We start from the raw sequence: 26902 nt of genomic DNA on the forward strand, positions 1-26902 counted from the left end.
TTACATGTATTATATAATTTTATTGTTAGAGATGACTACATATTTTAAGACAGCGTCTTTCGAATGATGTATGAACATCCTAAAATGGCAGTTTTCTGAAGTTCCCTGATGTCGTGTTTGCCCGGAATGTTGGCCTAATATTTTCTGAGTGACTTGATGACTGTTCCAGTAGCCCCTATTTATTATTATTAGCCGTCTGGCTATTGATGCAGCACTCTAATAATAAAGAATTAAATTCAATTGAATTATTATTTCCGGCTTTGATTTGCATACGTGGTGCATGTGGATACGTAATGGATATGAGAATTCTTGTGAGGGGCGTACAATATTAACATGTCTCCTTGGAGGTTTGGTTAACCCTCAGATTTTAATTTACTGCAAGCGTTGAATATTAGACTTATGAAAGTGGACACATGGGGAGAATTCCGTATTTCAGGGTTTTGTAATGTGCACTATTCGCGAAATATTGTTAATTTAGGAAATTGTCCATCCATTGTAGGATGCATATGTTATGGCCTATATATAGGCCCATATCAAACATCCCTGAAACTGGTAATATCTAATACAATAGGCAATTCGTGTAAAAAGCTTTATGAAATCCTTGCAATAATTTTGTTGTAAATTAGGAATAAAACAAAAAGTATGTTGAGGCTCAGTTCTGAGACACTTCAATATATGCTCTTCCGTTGAGTTTAAAGATGAAGTTCACGCCAAGTTAGAAATGGAATTGTTGGAAAGATATTTTAGAAATCTATGGAAAAGGCACGACTAAATTTTACAAGTTTTTTGTTAGCCTTAGCCACAACACCCTCACCTTATTACCGTGCAGTTAATATGACATGCAAACTTGTACACTGGGTAATGATAGGCCTCTGTCTCTCCCCCGGTACTCCATTAGTTACTGATCGTAGATTTTGGTTTTATTGATACTTGTTTCACTATGAAACATCCCACCCCAACCCCCAACCCAGTGTGTCGTTCCCTCCCCTCAACAACCCTTCGGGCCCTTTTACTGTACTTCCGGACGGTGGTGACACATGCTTGTTGAAACACATTACGAGTATTATATCGAGTAGGTGTAGGATAGGTTGGGTTTTACGCTGACAGTTGTTCTCACCATTTATGTATGATGGGAAAACTCAATTGAATCCTTGTGTACTTCGTAATGTTGTTTGTTGTGGTTTATAGGGTGGGTGTAACGAGAGGGGTAGTTGGTAATTTTACGTCGTGTCATCTGGTTGCGTGAAGCTGTTGAGGTGTGCATGTAGGAGGAAGTATTGTTTACCAGGTTAGATTTGATTTTCTCACGGCGGTAACTACGAAGATGGCTCTGTTGTGTGTTGATACGCAGGGTAGTCTGGTAGAAGTTTACCGACGTTTCAGAGGTGCTTGCCGCTATTATTTATTGCCTTCATTATGGATGCAGAAAGACATCTGATACGTCAGTAAACTTATGCTAGATAGTAAGATGGCACGACCCAGAAGACAGACATGTTACAATTGTTCTTATTTCCATATAATCTACACATTAACTGAATTGCTATCACCTGCTCAAGGAGTATGCTTATCCTTTGTCATGAGATCGTTATTAAAGGCTGCTAAACTGAATCACAAAACACAGTTTTGAAATAGTTTAAATTAAAATACGGCGCCCTTATGTGGGTACTCTATGCCATAATTAAATAGCGGATATAAAGTTTATATTGCACAGTTTTCTATGTAAAACAAGTGAGAGTCTTTCACCTGGAACAACATTTTTATAACACTTCAACATTGGAATTTTTATCTCCATTGCATGAACTCCTCTAACGCCTTCTTAATGGTTGTGGAAGATCAGTGAGAAGATTAAACGCATGGCATGATGAATGGTGTGGGCTGTTGACAGTTTGATGATGGCTATTTATGATACAGGTAATATTTACATTTTTTTCTTTAGTAAGAAACTTTCCTTAGTTTAAATTGCAAATACAGTATTTTGGCTTAAGTAACTGTTCTTCTCTCCACTCTGGCTTCACATCTTTAAATTTAAACACAAGAGTGAGCAATTTTTCAGTAGAAGTGCATCTAATATATCATGTACCATTACTTACAGTTAGACTATATTATTGTTGCATATGTAAAGTATTGGCGAAACTGTAAACGAACTTATGATATTTCATGAACATTTTCTACCGAACCTTAACAATTCTTTCACTCCTGTTCAAGGCACTGTAATTTTAAGTAGTTCTTTTTTACTATTAAAATTATGTATTAAGAATTTTATTTTTTCGAAAAGTCACATAACCCATATATAAAATATTTATTGATACAACAAACTCGATTGGAATCATAACCACACGATATTGCTTTGACTATACAAGATCCCCCAAGTTCACTTCTAAGCAGTAACCTGCTCACGCCAGACCGCCAGTTAGTTGTCTTTCAGCAGTCGCAGTGCAAATATGTCTTTTTCGCAAGTGCAGAGAGTGTTCGTTGTCTACCACTACACGGAAATTCCTTCTACTTAACTTGTCAAAATGAGTTTAGGGATACATTTTCTGATTCTCCTGTGCTAAACAAATCGACAATATCTCGTCTGGCGAATCGTTTGTCACTGCAGAAACTGTTTCATGCATCGGTGGATGTTTACAACACCTAATACAACTTCGTTTTCTGTTTTCTGATTTCAAAATAATTTATTTATTGGCAAATAGAACATATGTCGGGAATGGGTTGTGTGGCTTTTCGACCACTCTGTAAAACTTTGTTAATCTACTTTAAATCAGTTACTTTTCCTTTGCTGTAGTTTCTTGATTTGATATTCTTGCTGTGATTTGTGTGGTGACCACAGCAGCGGGAAGTTTTAAGTAGCAGAAAGTAATCCGGCATTTAGATCCTGCAAAAAATTACAAAAAATTGTTATAAACATTAGGTCTGTTTCTTTAATTAGAATATGTACTTAGCAAAACTCATTTTGTAATCAGACAATATATATCAGTGTTCGTTCAACATTTGCTCTAAAATTTAATTATAGCAAAATTCCTACTGTTCTAATAAATTTCTGTCGCTTTGTTTTATGTTTCTATTACTTCTAAAACCATTTCAGTCTAATAACATTTGAAAGCATGAATAATTTCCGTTCATTTTGTATTTTGTGGTCATTTCAGTTCTTAACGAACACAAACGTTGTTACGTTTATTAAATTCTCTTAAAGGGTGAACGTTAAAGAGGATATAACGGAGTTTTATACTCATGTTATGTGAACAAAATGAGGAAAACAGTGGTTTATTTGCAAGACAATTAACACATAAGCACTAATATTTATATTTTTGTTTAGTAACCTTTACAATCGTGCATATTTAACGTTTAAGTGAATTAAATACAGTTATATTAAATGTATAAGTTTTTATGTAATTGAAGAATTAGATTTTTTATGAGACTTTTGTACTTATGCGTTAATAGGAACATTCGAGTACGTCACTTAATATGAAAGTATAACTTTGACAGATACACTTAATGTAATTTAAAGTAATTAATCATAGATATTTTTTGAAAGACTGTATGGAAATAAAATAGGCCTGCCATAACGATTTTAATGGCTCGAAATACTGAAACAAAGAACATTTACTCCCATTTGCAGACGGATCGCAGAACATTTTCGTGGCTGATGCTCCGCCCGACACCACCGGATATCACCGTGCACCTGAGTCCAGTTGGTCCTTTGTCGATATGAATCCGTGGCGACGCAGCTTTTGCGATGATTGGTGATGACGAAACAGAAGAATTGCTACAACGCAGCACTAGAATATCTACCGTTCACAAGACGGGTACTACTTTATAAACAGCCTGCAAAAAAAAAGCTGTTCCGCATTGGAACAATAAGACAGTGAACAAATTGTGTTTAGATTTTGTGACTAGATCGTTGCAAATTGTGGGTAAAGTGCAAAAGGAATTTGTGGGGGTTTAGCCGGGCAATGATTATGGGAAAAACTCATCACAAACATTTTGTTACATTGTGTACTTTAAGAATGGTAACTGTACTTAATTTCGTGTTTGATTCTGTACTTGTGTGAAAGATATTTTTCATTTAAAATTTTAACAGGAAATTTGAATTCATTCTCACAAAAGTATATTCAATATTAAGCTGTTAAAAGGTAATATCGTTTCCATTCTTGTCGATTTTGTTTCGTGTAAAGTAAATTAAAATAATATTATGACCATGACATGTTTTAATATACCTAAGGGTAAGTGGTTCAGTAATAACACTGGTCATGGTAAGTGAAAACCACCTGGTTAATATTTTAGTTTCAAACATATAATACTAATAAGGATTAATTTAAATCCATCAGACTTGTAAATATTTGAATAAATTAGGAGTTATGATATTATGTCACTCCTCCGAATCTAAAATATTTGTATGGATATTCAATTACTTCATCCCTCGATATGTGAAATATTTGTATGAAATATTCAACACAAAACATAGAAAGCCAGGTCAGGAAGTACTAGTTCAATATTATTTTAAAATGATACGTGGCAGATATCCGTTGTATTACAAAATGTGTACTCTCTTCTACTTGTGTGATAATTCAAAGTTTATATACGTAAAATGAATTCAACAGCAAACGCATTAGTCCAGCTGAAGATACAGCATTGATATTATTAGGTATGTAATTTAAGAACAACGAAGGGAAACTGGCGGATTAAAAGTTTTCTGTGCTATGTATAGCATCCTTATCGTGTTCATATTGTCATTAGCTGCAGTAGTCATGAGAAACTTACACGAAGAGTCAGCCATACTACTTAATCTTAAACAGCATTGTTGCTATTAATAATAGTGATAGGACTCAGTATACGTAAATATACAATTAAACGTCTCAGTGTTTGTTGTATGTTGGGAAAGTCTCCCATTCCAGTTGTGTGCTATTTTTTGTTTACTTTTTTCTCTTGGAGATTTGTTTTTAAATATATTGTTAAAATGTTTTTGTTGCTTACATGTTGCTCAACGTATACAAGTTTTTTCAACTCATGTCAACTATGTGTGTTATTGTATGTGTGTGATTGTAATTTATTTTAATAAAAAGTCACAAGTTTTGAACATAACCCACATAATAGTTATTTCTGGTAGAAGTAAGTTGACATATCACTTAGCAAGAAAATCGAATCCAAACTGGGTAAATGTTATCAGGTCATATTATAATATCTGTAATTTCACATGTGTAAATACGTCGAGCTTGTTTTAATATTAAACGCTAGTCGCGATGTTCCAAAGTCTAAATTATATAAAGGTTTCGTTCCAAGAACAACATATTAATCAGTCAAATGTTTTGAAACTGTGTCTCGTTTCTAGTCATAAAGAGATGTAATACCTTTGCATTTTAGTGCATAGGAATGCCTCCAGTTTTATTTCTCTCTTAATTAGTTTTCTTAAAATTAAAGTTTTCTTGGAATATTTGTTAATACAGCCACTATTAAAACCAGTTATAATGAAAAGAATTATTTTCGTAAATGCAAAATTAAATGTTGGAAACGAGAGCATACAGTTGGATGTGAAGACAGCGTATTGAACCTGAGGAACTCGGCCATGTATTTAGTTGCAATTTCATTTGCAGTAACTTTCAGCTGAAACAATCGCTCGTGTTCCATCGAGAGCTCCTATAAGTCGAAAAACATAGCTCCATACGACAATATGGCCTGTAAACTCCACGAAATAAATTTAAACCTAAATTGACTTCATGTTATTTGGTCGCTCTTAGTTTTCATGGGCATTATAACGGCAAGTTTCTTCTTGTAGAAACGTATAGACACAATAAAACTTGAAAAGTCACATACAAAATGTAAACCTATTTATATTAGAATGTGGAAGGGGTGATTTAGAAAGTTTGGGGAGAGATGGTTTAGAGTGGTATGAGAGATCGAAACTGGCATTATACAGAGTGTGGTTATATATCATTAGTAAATCCGCACAGTGTGATTAATGGCAGAATGTGTGTATATGTGTGTAGGCCTATTCGTGTATAAATCCGCGTATGTACTCTGTAGTTTGTCCTCGCCTGTGTAGGCAACGCGGAGTATACGTATATACGATAGAAACTGGCGCCTCCACCTGCAGAGACCATCCCTCATTGGTCAGGAACGTCGATCCCTTTGCCCCTCCTCATCACTATGTATAATTCTCCCATCCTCCGACCCCTTCTATAACAACCCCCCTGCGCGTTCGACCGCGTAATCTACGTGGATTAGAGGGTAGCTGTACCACCCTCAACTCACACCCTACTCAAAGCCTCACCTCACCCTATTTCCAGGGTCATGTGCTCTCAGCATGCGTTGAACACAATTTCCAAGGGATGCTGGAATCTAATTTCAAATTAGTTGTCGTTTATGCATGCTTATGAATGAACTTGGATCTAAAAAGCACTGATTTCACTGATGTAGTAGGCCCATGAATGAGGATTTGCATTAGTATGGTTCTGTGTTGGCTCACTTTATTGTATTCCACATGATTATTGGAGGTCAGAAATAATATAAAACTTTTAAATTATATTAATAAATAAACTATATTTGTGTTAAAGGCACAAAATAGTAGGATGAGTAGTGTAAAATTATTCTTTTGGAATTTTTCGGTCGTCTAAATTGCTGCTTCCGTCTTTAGGGAGAAAAGGCGTAAGTGAACAGAAAGTGTGCCTGTTGAGCCTTCTGTTGGCTAACTCAACCAGCTATCACAGTTGCCACCTTCAGGATGAATCTGTAATGGCGGCATTCTGGTAGTCTCGTATAGGTGGAAAGTTGGATTTTATGTTGATGATAGCTGGAGTGGAAGAATGGGCGGCTATCCAACAGGAGACGAGGATGTGGCAGATAAAAAGAGGTGATGAGAAAGTTGTACATTAAACTCCATCCGCGAAAACCAAAGGACTAGGTACTTTGTACTCTGTGTGATATAATCGTTGTGCTATTTAGATAGAATCTCGAAGATACATTTTGGTGGTAGAAAATAGTCTTGTAACTAAACCTTTATTTCTAAATATATTGAATTTGTCACATTTTCTAATTACTTATTGATTCTCTTCATATTATAATTTAGGAGACATGGACGTGCAGTTACTTGGTTCTCGCTGAGTAAACGTATACTTTGACACCTTTACGCATGTCTTTAAAAACAGGAATAAACAACTCTCAGTTTCAGCGCGGCGATGAATGAGCGATAAGTGACGAGTGATTTTTATATCACCGTATTTCCTGTAATTATTCATTAAGTCATGTTAAGTTCTCGCATGCAGTCGTATTTGACACAACTGCAATGCAATGTTCCCAGTATTATTGATGAGGACAATTTTTATTGCTTATTGGGCGTAACGTTGAAACCTGTTTTACTATGGATGAGCTCTCAGTGCACTATGATTATTTATGAAGAAGGATTTGAAACATGAAGTGGTGCTTGTTCCAATTCTGAATGTACAGACCGTTTAAATAACATACAGCTACACGTTAGTGAAATATACTTCAGCAATGAACACGGGTGCAGATGTAATCCTTCGACCTATAATGTCATAACCCAATCAAAATTTTCACTGCCATTCGATCTTCAAATCTCATATTTCGTGCGGAATCTTCTGAAAAGAAATAAGAAAAAGTGAGTTGGAAGTAAATTAACACGTGGTATCAGCAAGGTATTTGATCTGTGAATAGGGTGTCCCTTATTTTGGTTTGGTTATACATTCTCTTAATGATGAGCTTAAAAATCTGTAATCCTCCCCCAATATTTTAAATGTGATTAAGTCAAGGGGAATAGGGTGGACAGGGCATGTGGCGCGCATGGATAGGGCAAGAGGTGTGCACTGGGTATTGGTCGGGAAGCCTGAGGGGAAGAGACCGCTGGGGAGACCTAGACGTAGATGGAAGGATAATGTTAGGCGGAATCTATGGGACATAGGAGTTGAAGGAGACTGTATTTTGTTGGCCCAGGACAGGGTCCGGTGGAGGGCTTTGGTTAATTCTGTGATGAACTTTCGGGTTCTGTAAGACATCTAGTTAGTTATTTATTCTGTAAGAACAGTAATAAATACAAAACATGTTTATTTTGCTTGCCGATTCCTACCGCTATCAAATAGGTTAAAAGACTGTGTTTATGGATTATGGTTAGAGTGAGATGCTGTATGAGATTTGAGGTTCTCACTGCGATGAAGATGATGGTGTTGTTCTTATGGGTTATGACGCCGTGTAGACAAGTAATGAGATAACCATCATTTCGGAGAAACCTCTTTACTTGGCATAATAACCCAAAGAACGTTGTCGTTTTGTGATTATGATTTCACAGAACATGACATTAAAATTGCTCAGTTCATCTTGTAGAATATAATACTCCATAGTTCTGCCTACGTTTGAATATTTGCTTTTCCTATCATTAAAGTCTACATCACGAAAATCAATTTTTCCTATTGAATGTGTCCACTCCGAAGAGACTGAAATTTCTTGGAATGCATATTTCATATTCATTTCCATTTGTACGTTTTACTTTCCTATTGGTTACAGTAATTCCCTAAACAATTTGGACATGCTAATTTCGTACAGACTGATCACGATCAGGCCTTTGTACCACTGCTCTGCGTTACATTTTGTGGCTGAGTGTATGTAGAAACATTCACGATGCTACGTCTGTTGTCATGGTTTTGCTGCTGATTTGTTCTTCATCAAAATTTGAAACGTTTTATGTGTGTGTGTGTGTGTCTGTGCGCGCGCGCGCGGTTTCTGCAGGGATAATCACGCTAGATGTCAGCACCGCGTGATCGATTGTCGGGTCCGGCGAGGCATGGCGCTGTGAGATTTGATAGATGACCGGGGGCTCCATGTTTATAGGTTTGATTTTAATGTGGGCTAACCAAACGTTGCGTGAGTTCTGCAGAGATAACTCAATATTTGTCCTGCGGCAGCTGCAGCGTGTTGCTACAAGCAGAAGAAATGAACAGTCAGTTGTTGATTTCTGTCATTATGTCACAAGAAATACATTTATTCTGAATTTATTTTATATCTTTCAAGAATCGCTTTATGCTTTTGGTTGGGATATGTTCGAATATCACATAATAACCTTTAATTTCTAGCCCAGATTTTATAAACTGCAGCGAAACATTCTTATTAATAAAGGAAATCTCTCATAAAATGTTGATATAATTTTGGATTTAGGGTTCTCACGGCTGCACATATTAAAATGTTTGTCCTTTTAGTTGTTGCACCGTGAAGTCCGGAAGAATATTGCTGCTTGCTGCCTCCATCGTCAGGTTTATGACGTTTGCCAGAGTACATGGCGCAACAACCCAGGACACGTGGTTGAGGCAGACACACTGCTTAGAGAAAATTATTTATGAGTTGAGAGGGTGAATCTGAGCATTAAACGGCACTGTCTTTAAATTTTATCAAAATATTTTACTTGGGCAAATCAGCCAGTGTGAAATTGTCGCATTAATTTCGCAACATTTAATAAAATGTCGAAAGAAATTGCCTTATCCAAAACGACAAAACTGAAAATACTGCCCCCGGACTTTTACCTTTTACTTTCACACATACACCGCTGAAAAAATTATGGTAATAAGTAATATATGGCATGTAAGCAAATGTTTATTTTTTGTGGTATCGGCTGAGGTGTCGTAGTGTTGCTAGGAGTCACATAAAAAGTCACTGCAGAATTCTTTCAAACCAAGATTATGTGTCTCGTTTCATTTCGCAGTCTGGTGGCTGAGGTCATATCGATAAGATTATCTGATTCAATTCAATTCAATTCAATTCTTTATTATTTGTGTGCTGTATCAACAGCCTGATGGCCAATTACAGATACAGCACAGAGATGAGCTCATGAACACAATAAATGTATAAAAGATAAAACAAGTAGTATATAAAATACATTGTTACGGAGGACATAAATACACAATAAAATTGCAACTGAATATATTAGGATATTTGTAAAAATAATTTAAATCAATTAAGTAAATTATACTATTATAGAATGAGAAGAAGTGTGACAATTTTCGTCTCGAATATGTCCAAATCCCTGCAGACAACAGCAGCTGATGCGTATCTAGCAGAAGGACTGTTTCTGATCAAAGGGCTAAAACTGAACATAGAAAAATCTCTCAGATTCCGAGCAGGGATGCGGAGACCGACAGCTTCCAGAAGGGAAGGACAGCATTTAAAACCGCAGTAAACCTGCGCAAGGAACTATGCATCACTACAATGCCTTCTCTTAAGCAGGGTCTGGAGTTTTAAATACCCTAAAGCATCAGCGTAGCTGTAATGCACTTGGTGGAGGAAACGATAGTAGCAAAGGGCTGCAAACTTCTGCTGGATACGTTCCAGTTTGTTGGCATCAGTAATAGAATTCCAAACGACCGAGGCGTACTCAAGCTTGGATCTAACTAAGGTTACATATAACATATACAGGCAATCGAGGGAAGAGAACGAAAAGGTTAATGTGCGAACAAGACCCAAATATGTGGTCAACATGGTTGTGAAATCGGAGCTTAGAGTCGATAAATATTCCCAGGTCTTTAATGGTGTCGATACGTGTTATGGAGGACTGAAAAAGCTTGTAATCAAAGATCAAAGTAGTGGTTTTCCTGGAGAAGGGAATTACTGTAGTTTTACTAATATTGAGTTTCATGAAGTTAGCAGTGCACAAACCTTGTACAGAGACAATGTCAGTTTGAAGTTCATTGCAGTCGTTGGGAGATTTAATGGCACGAAAAATTTTGATATCATCAGCGAAAAGAAGGCATTCAGAATGATTAATTACTTGACACATATCATCAATAAACAAATTGAAAAGTAGAGTACCCAAAACCGATCCCTGTGGAACTCCAGAGAGGACCACAAAAGGAGACGAAAGAATTCCAGAAACGCGAACCTGGGATTGTCTGTTGGTTAAGTAACTACGAAACCAGTGTACATAACCATCAGAGAGTCCAAAAGCACTGAGCTTGTTGAGTAATAAATTATGAGGGACAAGCTCAAATGCACTGCTAAGATCAAAATAAACAGCATCAGCTTGACCCTGGGAGCCAACTATTGGATTAATAAAATCTAGATAGGTTACGAGATTAGTTACTGTAGATTTAGATTTAGTAAAACCATGCTGATTCTCTCGCAGTAATAGTGGTGAATTCGCATCCTTGTCTAGCGTCGGTTAAAATCGTTCCGTTCGTCTGTCTATCCATATGAATGGAACATTTCAAAGGCAGCTGAACGGATTTGTACAGTATTTGTTACTAAGAAGTTTTACTAAATTATTTAGACACATTTAGTTTTTGGTTAAAATATGGCTCCAGAGTTGGAACATTACTTTAAGGCCTATATGCGTTTCAGCGCTTTGAAATGATTGTATTTTATTACGGTTATCTTAGTTAAATGTTAAACTACAGGCAGAATATCCTACCTCCCTGCCGAGAATCACACCTGCTACCCTTAGGATACTCGTTACATCATTATATTCAGTTACGGAGTTCTGTGATTGCTTAAGCGCCTTTTCGTGATCAACGCGTTTGTGTGGGGCTGTTATAGGCCTGCATTTATGTCATCTCCTCATACGCGCTACAAACTCCACTTATCTCATTCTTCTCAGTTTGATCGTAACAATCGCGAAGTTTCAAATCATGCATTGGATTTTAGAACGATTTACAGACATGAAACTTATTTTTTTTTTTTAAATTTTAGGCCATTGTTAAAATAACTACTTGACTAAATTTGTAGACTATATCAAGGAGGGAGAGAATACTTAATTCTTTCTGCTAATATGTATCCGTAGTAAGTTGTACGTTATACGTTCCAAACGGAAGTCTACACGTGTCTGATTAGCAACTATTTGCCTGTGAGAATAATCTTGAAGTTGGAGACTGAAATATAATTCAGGAAACTTGAAGCGAATTTAATTAATATCTCTTTCTATTAATATGATAATATTTACATATCCGGCCCTGACTTATAAATGTGAATTGATTTACTGAATCAATATTCACAAAAAGGCATAAACGTTTGGCCTTATTTCGTGACGTGGTGATATTTGCCACCAGTTACTTAACGTTCAGTAAGCAGGTTCTATGTTATTATTCCTCTGCGGTTTAATAAAATAATGTTGTTGGCTTTTACACTTATTTTAAAATGTCGCAGTCACATATAATTCCAGAGATATAAATTGTGGCGAGCGTATTTCTCGTCACTTTAATATGAAAAGTAATAACTGAATTAAAGAGCGAGTACCATGGCAAGTAACAGGCGTCTGCACGGGCGCTTACTATCGAGGCAGCTTGGGAATACTGCACTATGATGTCATATCCGGCTGCTAAGATCATACATGGTCAATACTTAGATATTAATAGGTATTTTGCATTCATATCACGCGTCCAAGCTTGGGTGGCATCTAAAGATTTTATGGGATTAGGATATCACTCTAGTCTTAAACTAACATTCACTTTCTGTTCTAGTGGATAACATGATTTATTTATAATTACATCAAGGTATTGGGTGCATTAAATTGCATACGGCACGTGCGTATAGCTGTCAACTTTAAAAATTAGAATGCTGAAATTATGAAACGATAGAGGCGTTAGATAAACGAGCTTATTGAATGTCGTTTACTCGTATGTAAGAAACAAGCAGTTTTATTGTTTTAGTAAAATATTCTTTTTATCCTATTTTTATAAGTATAGTACCGCGTGTGAATTTTAATTTCAGTGGTGGTTCGCCTCTTCAAGAACAGCTAGACGTGGGCAAGATGTAGGTTATGTGTATGTAGAGTGAATGAATTTTATTCATTACGTTAGCACATTGCGTGTATTAAAATTATGCATCACAAAGTTCTGCAAAATGGACATATTAATAGCATGTAGAGAGATTTCATATACTGATGATTTACTGGACCGTAAACTACCCATGGACAGGATGTCAGGTGCAGGGTAGTTCTCGTTTATGCCGCAGAGTGGAGTTGCTGGAGTGATTCATTCCGTCTGCCACTCCTCAGGCGCCACTGTGCATCCGCTTCTTGTCATGACTGTCGATTCTCGACCACGTGATGGCTTCTGGGGTAGAGGAAGCGCTCATTTTTCTGTCACCACTCATGGCTTCATGTGATGTTACACGAGGGAATGTGTTAATGTTTGGTTCGGCACTTTCTTTGCTCAAATACTCAGTGCAAGGGATTATTGAAACCTCTTACTTCCGGTTTCAGCGAAATAATAGCAGACACGAAACAAATAAGAGCTGATTCTGTTACAGGTATTTCATGAATGATATCTCAGGTAAAAAATACAAGCGAAATTAAATCCACGCAAAATTTTTGTTAATTTGTTTCATTTATATTGGTTACTGGCTGGTATATATATAACTTACATGCCGAACGTCGCCGTCGAGTGGTTATCACTCTAGCTTCGTATTCTGACGTGAGGCCTGCTTTCTTGACTAACGGTTTTAGTGGTTTACCTCAGTCCCTCCAGGAAAATAACTGACCCCAATTTCTTCCTTCCACATATTTTCAAATTCATTATTCATTATACACTCTGTTGTTCGACACTTTTTTGCTAAGCTTTTGACAGCTTTGTTAAATAAACAATTTAATTAAGTCAACCCATAAATTAGTGTTCTATCCACCGATCTGTTCTTATCCGGATTAGTTGCCTGAAAGGCTTCTGTTCGCAGCACGCCTGTCCTTTCTATTTGCTTTCATGATTTCATTAGTTTTTCTTCAGTTGGAGACCCTGAAAGAAAGAGACAATTTGTAACATTATGTTTCATATGTAATTATCTGGAAGAACTGGATGAAACTACAAAGTCGCAAACATAATGGCCGATTAATTGTCATCCAAATTCTGACCTATGGTCTTTAACCGATACTTCACGAAAGATATTGGCTTAAATTTGTACTAAATTGTTTTCACACTATGCAGCACACTTCAGGTGGTAAAATAATAAAAGTCTAAAATATTTAAAAATTATAGTACATATATTGAATTCACTTACCAACGAAGAAAGAAAATGAGGTTGGCGAAGGAACTCTTTCAGATAACCTTGAGAATTCATTCACAATGAGTTTCGAAACATTTCTGTTAATTTACAGAGGTATTTCAAAAGTTCATGTATGCTTACTTCTAATTGACCACAAGATGCAATTAATTACTTTATACGACGCAACCTTGGAAATGGAAAACGTGTGTCGAATGGGTAAACGCCTGGAGAAACCAACACAAACTTAATTATTTCATTTAAAAACTAATCAGATACAAATCAATTATTGTACGCGAAGTATGTACTTCCTGTTCAGTAGCGTTATATAAAACCTTTTTTTTCGAGTGGGTGAAATACATTTTTTTACCGAAGTCTTGGAATCCCCACTGTCGGCATCCCCACTACTACCTATACATTTTTCCAGCACTTTAACACAATAAAAAGTTTAAGTTACTTATTATTATTATTATTGATTGTTTAATAAGTGTTTTCCAGTGATAAGCACGTGAATAATAGAATAGAATAATAGAAGAAAATTGGCCATATTCATATCCTTTTTATTCTTTAGAATATCATATTCACATTTGTAATCGGGGATTTTTCCCTGTACAGTAAATGTTTTTCATTCGATAACTGACTGTCAGTGCTAAAAGATACTTCTTCAGTTTTACGAATTAGGCCTTGTGCATTGTCTTTATCTTCAAGGCTGCAGAGACAGTTTCTCCGAAAAGTTGGCATCTGCATACAAGTCCACATAGCATTAAACCCACTTGTCAACATAGAAATCTTTACCGGTCGGAGAATCTCATATCTATTAGTAAATTATTTAGTTCTTTGCAGCGTAAATAAAGTTTTGTCAGACATGCAATTAAGTTAAAATATGATAAAACCTGTGGATTGTAAAATGTGATAGATATGTAGACTAAACTACTAAGAATCTATATATTATTGAAAGGTGAATTCACAGTCGAACTACGGACATTAAAATGGTGAAGTTGTTTGCCGCTTATATAGTTTTAGCTTCTTAGTGGAAAATATTTAAATGAAAATGATTGTGTTGCCAGATGTCAGAAATCTGGTGATGTACTACTTCCTTCTTCTAGTCTTATAATTGTGAATACGAACACGTAGCTCTTTATGCTTTGTTGTAATCTATAGGTGTAGAAGATGCATCGTAAAGTAGTGTTTTCTCACAGTGTTTCTCAACTGGAGGCCCGTAAGTTGTGCATAAGGGTCCGCGACTTGAGTAGATTCTACTCTTTTAATTTTGATGCTGCATTGCCGCAAATTTTGAGCTTCTCTTTGTCAAATTTTTTACTTCCACTTTTGAGTATGACTGTAACGAAAAATTATACTTTCTCTTGCATCTATAAAGACTTTATTTATTCTATATCCTATTTAATAAGATTTTATGAGATAGTTTTGCGGAGTGGGTCTGCGGTAGAAAGAAAATTGAGGAACACTGATATTGCAATTAATTTTAGTTTGCGTCTCGTTCTGTAAAGAACGAATATGTCAATCCATAATTAGGTTTCAAAATGAAAGCAACTGTCTGCATAGACAATGTCCCTAAATTTATTGGCTCAGAAGCATATTTTCACGATCACATTTTTGGTTTAAGCATTAATCGACATGTTATCCCCTTAAGAATAAAACCGTGCTGCCTTAATGCCTGTTTCAGGTTATAGTAAATTTACGCCGCTTAGTTCTCCAAGAACTGTAGAACATTTAGTCGAATGAGGATATCTCTTAAGAACCAAATGGAAGCAGTCTTATAAATTATATTAACGGCTATATAGGAACACAGGAGAAAATTTAAGACGGAGGTATTACGAAACTTGCCAGTTTTTGTGTAACACAAAGCATGAATTTTGTATTTGATTCTTGCACAAATATTAAAAAAAACTGAGCTAAATTTTATTTGTTGTTGCACGAAGCGTATTACCAAATAAATGTGATAATATTATAGGACAATAAGAACATGTTACTAAATTTTCCAAGAAATCCGTCTATGTTACCCAATACAGCAATAATCATATTAATTAATATAATTCTTCAACTAAAGTGTCGTCCCAAACATCCCACAACGATTCCCTCAGTTATCATCCTGTAAAGCTGAATGTTTCAATGTGGCAATGATAGTCCGTTAAAGAAGACCGTGGTTTATAAAATAGTTAAAAACAGCCACCTGGGTGAACAAACTCCATGCAGCTAACTAATACTTTGACCGAAAAATTAAAATGTGAATGCAAAACGTAGATGTAATATTATTAATGAGCGTTATCTTTGTTTCACTTCAGGTTGTTAGCAGACATGGCGACAAAGTTCTACTTCATATCTCTAATCTGTGAGAAATTGTATTGTGACCGTATGCATACATTCTACATAGGTGTATTGCTGTAAGAGAAAACATGACTTTGAGTAAACAGAAGCCAGAAATGCGTTGTGCTCGTACTGCACATTTGTGATAGAAGCTAAGTGCCATGTTTACATCTTTAAATACAAACTCGGAACACTACGATGTACTTTTGACGACTCCTGCTTCATGTTATTGAAATATGGGGTTTGGTTCTCGGCGCGGAAGCCGGCTGTATTGGCTGACAATTTTCATGGGTTTCCTCAGTCCTTATAAGCCATTTCTGGGAAAGGTTAGGCTGCGACCACTTTTCTGCATTATTATCTTCTAGTCGTAATAATTCTCCCACTCACTGCTCTATAATCTATGCAAGGATGATTAAAAATATAAATACTTTATTCTAAGAGAGTCAGCGTTTACTAATGACTTCTTGATTATTCAGACTTTTTGACATTGATTTTGTTATAAATAAACTACCTCCATGAAGGAGTGTCCTCCTTGTGAATCTAGTCGCTAATTAGTCAAGAAATTTTCTGCCATTATGGAACCCGAATGTTCAGTATCGTGTCCACAACACGACAAGTTTCTGTCCTAAGTCAGATTAATCCAATTATGACTTTGCGAGTGTATTATCTTGAGATAAAATTTAATATTATTCTTATATTTGCGTATAGTTATCCCAAGTGGTCTGTTTCGTTCTGGTTTTATCCGATCAAAATTTTGTACGCATTTCTCATAACCCATCCTTCTCACTTTCCTTGACGTAATCAATGTAATATATTTTATTCGTTATAACGGAAATAACTGTGCATTTGGGTACTGCGCTTATTTTAATTATGTGTTATGTTTAACTTCGGTAAGCAGTGTGATAGATTGGCATCGTCTTGGCAACATCGGAAACACGGGGTGCAATGTGCCTACATATTTAACAGCCAAGAATTATGTATGTTAAAATATAGGCTTTTTGTAGTTAAACGCAATGAATACGGAACAAGGTGGAACCTTCATTTGGAAATTTGAAATTCTAAACAGGTTCAAAGAAGGGCACAATAATGTAACTTCTTTAAATGAAATTTTGCTGCTTGTCATTTATTTTCATCTGCCAGGGAAGTGAGATACGGTCTGTGAGAAACAAACGCATTACACCTGAATGTCCTGAGTTAATTTTCCTTGTGCTGATGGAACGCAAAACACGAGTGCTTACAAATGATTCCCATACGTGACAAGACATTAATTACTCTCTGCCGATAATTTATTTCTCTATCTCTTTCTCTTTTATCCCATACTTAGAATACTATGTCTTACATTCGTTTTGCATTCTTTCCCTTGTGCATATTTTTATTTCATATCACGTTGTAGTCTTTCACAGGGGTAACCAAATACGTTATACATCATTTTGTGAAATTTTCATTTCGAAGACTCTGAGGATATCTTGTCAGATTGGATTGGCTAGAACAGTGGTATTCAACCTGGGGTACGGGTACCCCCGGGGGTACGCGAAGACATCTTAGGGGGTACGTGAAATTTAAAAAAATATTATTTTATGATAAACACTGAATAATCAGTAATGTAATTTATTTAATTTATTTTAGATGTAGATTATATACTATGTTTATCATGAATTATACACCAACAACTTTGGGGGTACAAAGTTGAAGAGAAATTATATCTGGGGATACGCGAACAAAATAGGTCGAATACCACTGGGCTAGAACACGCAGTAATCGGCCGTGGACAAGGTTGGGATTGCGTGACATGACGACATGAAACAACTCGACTTCAATGGGCCTATAGTTTCATGAGAGAGAAAACATTAATTAATATGTTTGAATGAAACTTCTTGCGTTCAACAATACTACAACTTACTGCAGCATTATCTTTCAAAATCACATAGAAAGCACAAAATTTATGTTGAAGATGGCTGTCTTCTGGGTTGCAGTCTTGTAGAGGTAAACTTCTATCAGACTACACGGCGCAACAATCCAGAAGACAGCCTTCTTCAAACTCACAGCCGTGAAAACGTAAAATCCTATAAAATTTATATTTTCTAAGTTACATTAAATGTGAAAATACTTTTACGGTGACTAAACCCAGGTTCCTGCAAGGTGCACTAACATGAAACCGACATCCTGACTCCAGACTTGCGCCAAACGCAGACTCCATCAGACCGTCCATATTCTATATTCTTTCAAATTACTAACAATTCTATATTTCAACGTTGCCCACTTAGTTGCAAAAGTGTAAATAAGTAAGCTATGAATCAATCGCTGAGGAAGAATTTCGTCAACATCAACATCCATTAATTTTACGTTTCTAGTTTGCGAAGATTTCCAAGTATTTTAATTTTTTAAAGATGTGACGTGATAATACAGGGTGATTCAAAAAGGACTTTACAACTTTGAAAGTGTATAGAAATTTATTCAGAAGGTTTACAGAATCGGTTAGGTGTTATTTTGTAACAAAATAAATCACGTTTTACCTCAAATAGTCATTTTGGTTCGATGTGATTGCCATTGGTGATACTGCAGACATCCCGCCTGAAATCAGTTTCTTGCCAAACACGATCCAGCATATTCGGTGTCACTTCTGCAACTGCGGCGGTGATTCGAGCTTTGAGCTCAGTGAGATTGGCAGGTAAGGGTGGAACATACACACGATCTATAATGAAACCCCATAAGAAAAAATCGAGAGGTGTCAAATCTGGAGAACGAGGTGGCCATGCTATCGACCCTGTTCGACCAATCCACTGATCTGGGAAACGGTTATTGAGGAAATCCCGGACTTCTGTGAGGTAGTGAGGTGGTGCGCCGTCTTGCTGGAAGTGAATGCGTCCTTTTTGGTCATCTTCGTCTAACTGTGGTATGAGAAAGTTTTCGAGCCATTTTCAAATGCACTGCCGCTTGCACTCGCGGTGACGGAATTCGGTACTACAGTACAACGTGAGTCAAACTTGATTTGTTTTGCTACAAAATGACACCTCAGCCGATTCTGTAAGCCTTCTGAATAAATTTCTATACACTTTCAAAGTTGTAAATTCCTTTTTGAATCACCTGGTATTGTTATAAAACACCAGGTTAAGGCGGCAGCATTTGAATGTAAATGCTTTGTTAAATATTAAATATGATGAATTCCAAACACATTTTTATTAGACTTAGTCAATAATAGATCCATAACTGTTATAGTCTTGTCGGCGGCTAGGTAATTTGATCCTTTATAGAGTTTGGGCTATAAGGATTCCAGTCTGTGAATGATTGGTCTTTTGTTTACTTTATGACGATAGTCAACTTTATTTTTTATATAATATCAAATGACAGGATCTTGGTACAAGACGAATTTCAAAGGAATTGTAAAGCAACTGTCATGTTTTATTCTTAAAGTGCAGTATAATATTTTGCTTGGCGAATCTGAGGAGATACTAGAACGCCCTTAACCACTATATCCAGTCTCCTAGGTCTTTCAAATGCGTTGTCGGAATTCTAAAATCTTTACCCAAGTGTTCTGCGGAAAGAAATGTTAATTTGACATGAACTTACAATACACCTAACATGGTTTTCACAGTGTTCCGAGTAAAGTAATATGTACTATTGAGCATATTAGAATAACGTTTTTGTGCCACTGTTATTTCACGGTTTAAGAGTATCACTCAGACAGTAATTGCGTAAAATAACTTGTTATTTCGTCTTTTAGACTTTCTGCCATGTTGATATATAATATCGATTTTATACAGTGTTGTGATTAGGCAGGTGACCGAAACATGTTTTGGTCATCCCTTGTACTTGAAACAAAACACATCCGTCAAAACATTGTATCTAATATTCCTTCAACTACCCCATTCTTCTTTCTCCGACTCATTTTGATTCAGCGTATATCTCCTTTGCAATCTTCGTCTTTGCTTCCGTTTGTTGCAGCAACTCCAGACACACTCAGCGGTTCTTTAAAAATGCCTAATCCAAGCCACGTAAATCACGAGGTGTCTCGGAATCGGATAGATTTGTACATTTGTTTGATAGGTACCTTCAAAACTTGTGTTATAAGTTGTTAATAAAGACTTTGAAAGTAAATAATGATAAAGATTTGAGGTTTTCACAGCGGTGAGTATGAAGATTTCTGTCTTCTGAGTTGTTGCGCTGTGTAGTCTGGTCGATGTTTACCAACGTTTCAGAGGTCATACTGCCTCCGTCATCAGGGCGGTGATTATGAAGATTTCTGTCTTCTAGGTTGTTGCGCTGTGTAGACTGGTCGATGTTAACCAACGTTTCAGAGGTCATACTGCCTCAGTAAATATCGCCCTGATGACGGAGGCAGTATGACCTCTGAAACGTCGGTTAACATCGACCAGTCTACACAGCGCAACCCAGAAGACAGAAATCTTCAAATAATGATGACGTTAACTCATTTAAATTATTATACTTTAATAACTTCCAGCTGTTTTAATGAACAGAAGGGCTTACATATGCTTCGTGCTTCAAATTATTGTACCTAAAAGCGTGTAAAAGTAAAGTAAGTAAAGCTGTCCCACTATACGCCATGTAGGCACTTGGGGGGAGAGGAGGTATAGCTTCTCTCTTTCTTGACCTCGGCACTAGGTGGGGGTGAGTGGTCTGCATCACGCCCCGGCCGGCTTTAGCCCCGGGAAAGGACCCCGGTACCCATTGTAGAGGAGGCTGGGTGGGCCCCAGAGCCGGTCTGGACGCAGAGGCTAGAGGAAAAATCCTCTGCCCCCCGTCGGGGATCGAACCCCGGCCGTCCAGCCTGTAGCTAGTCACTATACTGACTGAGCTATCCCGGCTCATACCTAAAAGCGTGTCATATAAGAATATTGATGCCAGATTTCTTAATTCTTGAAACTATAGAATTAAAATGTGGTAATAGGATTCAGGTGATTTGTATTCCAAAGAGAGTTCTGAATTATGGTCTGCCATGACAGAGAACGTTGGAAGATCAAACGAACTTCGGACAGAAATAACATAGCATCTAATTTGTAGAATTGGCTTTGGTGACGAAGTATCTTGGTTCACAGCAGTCCGCGGCTCTTCCCTCTGGCCTGATTTCAAACTGTTTAATGTTTTTGAATCCCAGAAAACTTCCTCTGAACATTTTATTTACTGAGACGAAAAGTCGAATATTGCGTTTATAGCGAGATCGCGGAAATATAGGTGGATTGACTTCGTGTATTAAATGGAACGGGCAGGGCGTCACAAACATCAGTACTCATTGCTTCACGCGATTACCTTTGCTTACTACAAATCACGAGTGTACTTCCAGGTGTTTGGCGAACTCACCGGACATTCGTTCTTTATTCGTCCCAATGCAGCAAACAGGTGTGATGCTTATTTCTATGGCTGGCTTGTCAGTCTACCTGTATATGTTCTGAAAATCTTCGCCTGTTTATATTGAGGAATACCCTTGCCCTTCTAGGTTCAAGGCTGCTGCAGGTGTTCAGTAGCGACGCGCAGAAGGAATACACACACAGACTGATTTCTCATGCCGATAAATCATAAGTGAGGGGTTCCCAAAATATGTCTATTGAGACACGCACATAAAGATTTTTTGACTAACTGAGTGTACGCTTAGGTATTTAAGGAACTCCCCGCATTTTATGGAACCTGAATGTTCTGACTTATTCTGAACCAGATGAATCCAATTGACTTTCATTCTTATTGGTTTTAGTGATATGACGTGTGCTGTGTTATCTTAGTTCAGAAATTTGCTGCCTGCTAAAAGAAAGTGTTAAGAATTTTCATCGCGAAATGCAATTGTGAGTTCTAGTTGTTGATGAATGTTTACTTATTTTATGATATAGGCCTACAGAATATACGTTAAACGCCTATATACATAACACACACACGATTGAAGGGAAAAATAATAAACGCGTATAAAATATTAGTTGACGAGATAACGCAAGAGAACTGGATTCAGATATGAGGATAATACAAAAATGAAAATGATTATGTTGGCTGTGTTAGTATAGGGTCCACAGATGGGCTATTTTGAAGACTAAAGTGGATTACTGAATGTGATATTGTAGGAGAAAAATTATTATGGCGGAAACAAATTTAATAAAGAATGAGTAGATGCCTACAAATTGAAGAATCTGATTTCCTGTGAATGCCTTTGGGATGGAAAGCAGAGATTGAGCAGTATGACAATGAATGTTTCCCTTCCCGTCTCCCCCTCTGTCAGAAGACTGTCTGGCGCCTGTCTGTCCAGTACTCGCAGGTAGACTTACACCTACAAGTCGGCAATACGAAGGCCTGCCTTATCTTCATATTTTCTGTCTCTGTCGCTCTGGGGTAAGGCATTGAAATTTGCGTCAGGCACGCATACACACGCACCTAGCACAAGTACACGCACAAACGCATACATGCCTTTCTCTCCGTCAGAACGTGGTAAAGCATACATAATGAAGAATGGTTCCTGTATACATCCGTGTGGTCATGGAACTTAGTATAACGATTATTTCGTTAAGTTTGCAGTCTGTATTGCAGGCATCTGCACACATGTGAGCAGAATTTGAAATACAGTGCGTTCACTGATGAAGTTGAATTCAAATGTCACTCCCCGACAGGGACTGCAATAGAAAAGAAAAGAAATTTGATTTTTATGGTGCGATACTTGACTCGTATCAGGAAGACCTTCTCACGCTCGGCGGTGAGTCATGCAGCTCCAGTCTTGGCCCGGGAAGTGATAGTTGCGTTTATCTTCGTCAGTGAACGCAGTGTATTAATTGTCAATGCTTGGTAATACCACATTACTAAATTATTCATTTTGTATTATTTAAAAAAAGTAGCAATTAATATACCCCATTATAAGGCCTATGATTTTATAATATTATTTTCCTCTCTCAGTGCATATTTTAATCGTACATATTTCATGTATGTGTATAGACTGAAGAATGTGTAGGTTATATGGATTTCCCGAACTGTACTGTTACCCTCCCTGTCGGTGTCATTTGTATACCATGCTTGAAGTGGTAATAAATACCGCCAACAAACAATCAAACCATTACGTATGTAACTCGTAGTTTAGAAAATGCTTAATACGGATTCTAAACTGCGTGTGCTCCCTACATGATTGTGTGCTTTGTAAAGGTAGCCAAATTCATAACCACTAACGGTGTTACGCATCATGATCATTCTAACTTCGCCTAAAAGAAACTGCTGGTTTAGTAGTACAATTTTAATCCTTTAAATCAGATATATTTAACATTCGAAGACCGAAGTCCACATTCAGACTATCTACGTACCTTCTGCCAGTTTGTTGAAATGATTGACAATTTTATAAAAAATGTTGGCAACTTAAAATCGCTAACATGTTCAAATATTTCTCAGTAGTTCTTTAACGATTACTGAATTATCTTTTATTAATTACACACATCGAATTATATAGGCTATTTAGTTTAGCGGTAACAATTCTTAAAGGGGATAAAGTATTTTAAAAATATGCACGGGCTACACAAACTATTCCCAGGTAGGGACTGATAACTCGATAAAAAAATCTCGGGCGATCAGCAGTGTCAATTGCTTAGAAGAAGAAACCGACGTTTCAGGGACCATCTCTTTCCCCATCATCAGGGTTCTTATGTCAGAATCCTTATAATGGCGACAGAAATGGTCCCTGAAACGTCGGTTTCGTCTTTTAGCCATTCGACGCAACTGATTGCCCGAGAAAATTATAGTGAGTTATGTCGCCGCGAAAGCTTTAAATCATATACGGATAATAACGTTTGGCTATAATAAGGACGAAATATTCTTCCAGCATCCAAAATAATAAGTAGTTGTGTTCAAATTTTCACCGGATACAATTGTCGTGTTACTAGACCCTAATATCCGGGAAGTGGTTGCTGTTCTTGCTTAGTCTTGTGCTTTATATGACCGGCTACAGCCACAGATGGCAAAGTGCATTAACGTTTGCCCAAAATATATTTCCTTGTTTCCAGACAGAAACTTTTTATGAATGTTCACTTATGGGTACTATATGTCCAGTGCATTCTGTTTCCTAACAATGATATTTAAGGAATACAAATTTCTAATTCATTTTGCAGTGTTCTTCATCCTTCTGCTACCTTGTTTCATCTGAAAAATTGCATTTAGCACTTCGTTCTCAGACATCATTAATAGATTTCTTTAGAGTGAGAGACAAACTTTGACACCGAATCTGGCAAAAAGACAACCATCTTCTTTTTCATCGCCGTTAAAACCTTAAATCATCTCTGACGCCCACTTCTTGGTGGTCGATCAAATTTAAAACATCCTGAAGGGAATTAATACTGAGTGGACTTAAAACGTGACGCGATAGTATTTTATAATTTTCAAATTCATTCCTGCTGAAGAATGTAAAGGAGCAAAGATTTTTATTTATAGCTGGTAAGAACCAGAGTTCTTCCTCGAAATCTTGAGTTCGGAGCTTAATGATCACACAACCAACAACTTTTAATAATTTCAACATGATAGAACTGAAGACTTTGGCAATTGCAATCGTTTGTGTCAGATAATATAATCATATTTCAGACATCATCAAACAACAAGGTGCTCTCATATGTGAAGGCTGAAACCTACCACAGATATTTTCAAATTTTCAAATTCTATAGCCTCAAAAAAAAATTTGAACTAGTGACATAATTATGTTATATATGCTTTCTTGAATTATGTTTTATTATTTAAATAATTTTAGTAGTATTCAGATGATATTATATAGAATTTTTTTGAGTCTGTATTTAGTATAATTCTTCTTTAAATACTGCATCCTGTCCCCTTTCAAGCCGAAGCTTATCTAAATAGTATTTAAACATTCAATTCTTCCCTCCAATAACAAAACAAAAAATTCAACTCATGTTCTTTACAGAGATGAATCGGTTAATGCTGTTTACAGAAAAATCGTTGTTTATTCTTATAATTATACAAAACCTATAAATATCCTCTGCGTACAAAAGTCAGGGTTAATAACTAATACTTGAAATTGGTCTTCAAAGTATTAAATGCGCTACGACAATTGTCGATTTGTCACGGAACAATTAAGAACTTTTGCTACTTCCGTTTCAGTTTACTGGATTTCTGCATTTAGTTTTACACAGACTGTACGGAGTTCATCATGAGTTCCACTTAAATGTGAGGAAATAGTTTATAAAAATGAGTTATAGTGAAATTTAAAGCTGTTATTTATAAATTATGACAACTTGAGCATGGTAACACAAGGCAAACGACTTACAATGGATAAAGCAAAATCCTAGTTTAATTTTTCACCATCCATAGTCATGTATCTTGATTTCCAGAAAATAAAAACTGCTGTGATGGATCTCCAGTAGTGTTTCGTCCCCATTAATCACCAAGGGCCCCATGTGGTGGTAGGGGGCAAAGCCCTCCCTCAGAGGTCAGCTACTTGATATTCCAGGGAAGTACCCTTTCTCCTGCATACATTCACCCACACCGCTTCCAAAACACCGTCCACCCCCGACCACCTAATTCTTCAGCTAGTGAAACCCGGGGAGCATTAGCTCCTCCCTTCTGATTACCACCCCCTTACACAAAGGACCAACCACCAGAACATCAATCACTTCCTGTTAACCTTGGTACAAGGGTAACGTCCATTATAATTAAAGAGTGACAGGATTCCACATTACGAATCTTCGTGGATAATGGCGAGAAACGGCAAAACCATATTTGAATACAGTATTTTGAATCTGGTGAGACTGGCCTAAGATATTTGTCACTGTTATTTTAAGTTCGTCTAGTTATATTGTCGTCTTATTTAGATTGTTAATCAAGTCTGACTACATCTATTTTAAATATTTGGCCTATATCAACACGCCCAATACTTTATATATCACTGGCAGGTTGTGTATAATTCGACCTAGCCGTAATAGGCAACCAGATGGTTAACAAATAAATAAATAAATAAACTGAAAGGTGATGGATGAAGTCAGAATGGATACTGTTTCATTGAATTTCATAGAGCCTTTTACACTAGTAATATTAGAATTGTAGTATTAAGAATTTTGGTCACAAATTTGTTCACTGAAGCTTGTTCACACGTTTCTTTTATTTTCCTGTTTATAATTTATCCAGTACTGCAGTAAGTAAATTAATATGAACTGACGTTACAGAAGCCGTAACCAATTTACATGCTTCAAGGCCGAGGAGAGACTTCATCTCCTTCCCACGTGGCTGTAAGTCACCGGTACGACCTTGTTAGTTTTGCTACGCAACGAGTAATAAGCTGTCCTCACTCGCCTGAACTCCACTCCGCTATTAGTGTTGTAAAGTTGTACGATTTTGATGTGACCTTGAAGCATGCAGTTTGGTATCGGACTCTATAGTGAGTTTCTGAAGTATTAAGTGTGTTTAGTGTTGTGTTGGAGCGTCGTCTTTTGAACTATATGTCCTGTTATCAATTATTTAGATGTTTATTATTTATTTATTCATTTATATTTTTTCGTAAAAGGAATGTGCTTCTAATGCACTTCTTGAACTGTAAATTACATTCAAATACTTAGTGCAAAACAGAAATTTTTGGTTCAGGTTTCTGATCATAGCCAGTTGCAAAAAATGCGATACTACTCGAAAAATTCTTAAATGGAATTTGTTT

At 36.6% G+C, this 26902-nt stretch overlaps 1 protein-coding gene across 2 annotated transcripts in view; it reads left to right on the top strand.

The window, feature by feature from the left end:
• Positions 1-26902, top strand: part of LOC110838342 (homeotic protein ultrabithorax) — an 879469-nt gene that overhangs the window by 434969 nt on the left and 417598 nt on the right. The window contains exon 3 of one of the 2 annotated variants that reach the window (XM_087342531.1): positions 3620-5082. The exons of the other annotated variant lie outside the window; for it this stretch is intronic. The gene's annotated coding sequence lies outside the window, so the exon portion shown is untranslated. Of the gene's footprint in view, positions 1-3619; positions 5083-26902 lie in introns of those variants that run through there. 2 annotated transcript variants of the gene reach the window in all.

The sequence above is a fragment of the Zootermopsis nevadensis genome, unplaced genomic scaffold, assembly GCF_977971745.1.
Source record: "Zootermopsis nevadensis isolate Lab colony 2312 unplaced genomic scaffold, Znev_1.0 Znev_ptg000001l, whole genome shotgun sequence".
Lineage (NCBI taxonomy): Eukaryota > Metazoa > Arthropoda > Insecta > Blattodea > Termopsidae > Zootermopsis > Zootermopsis nevadensis.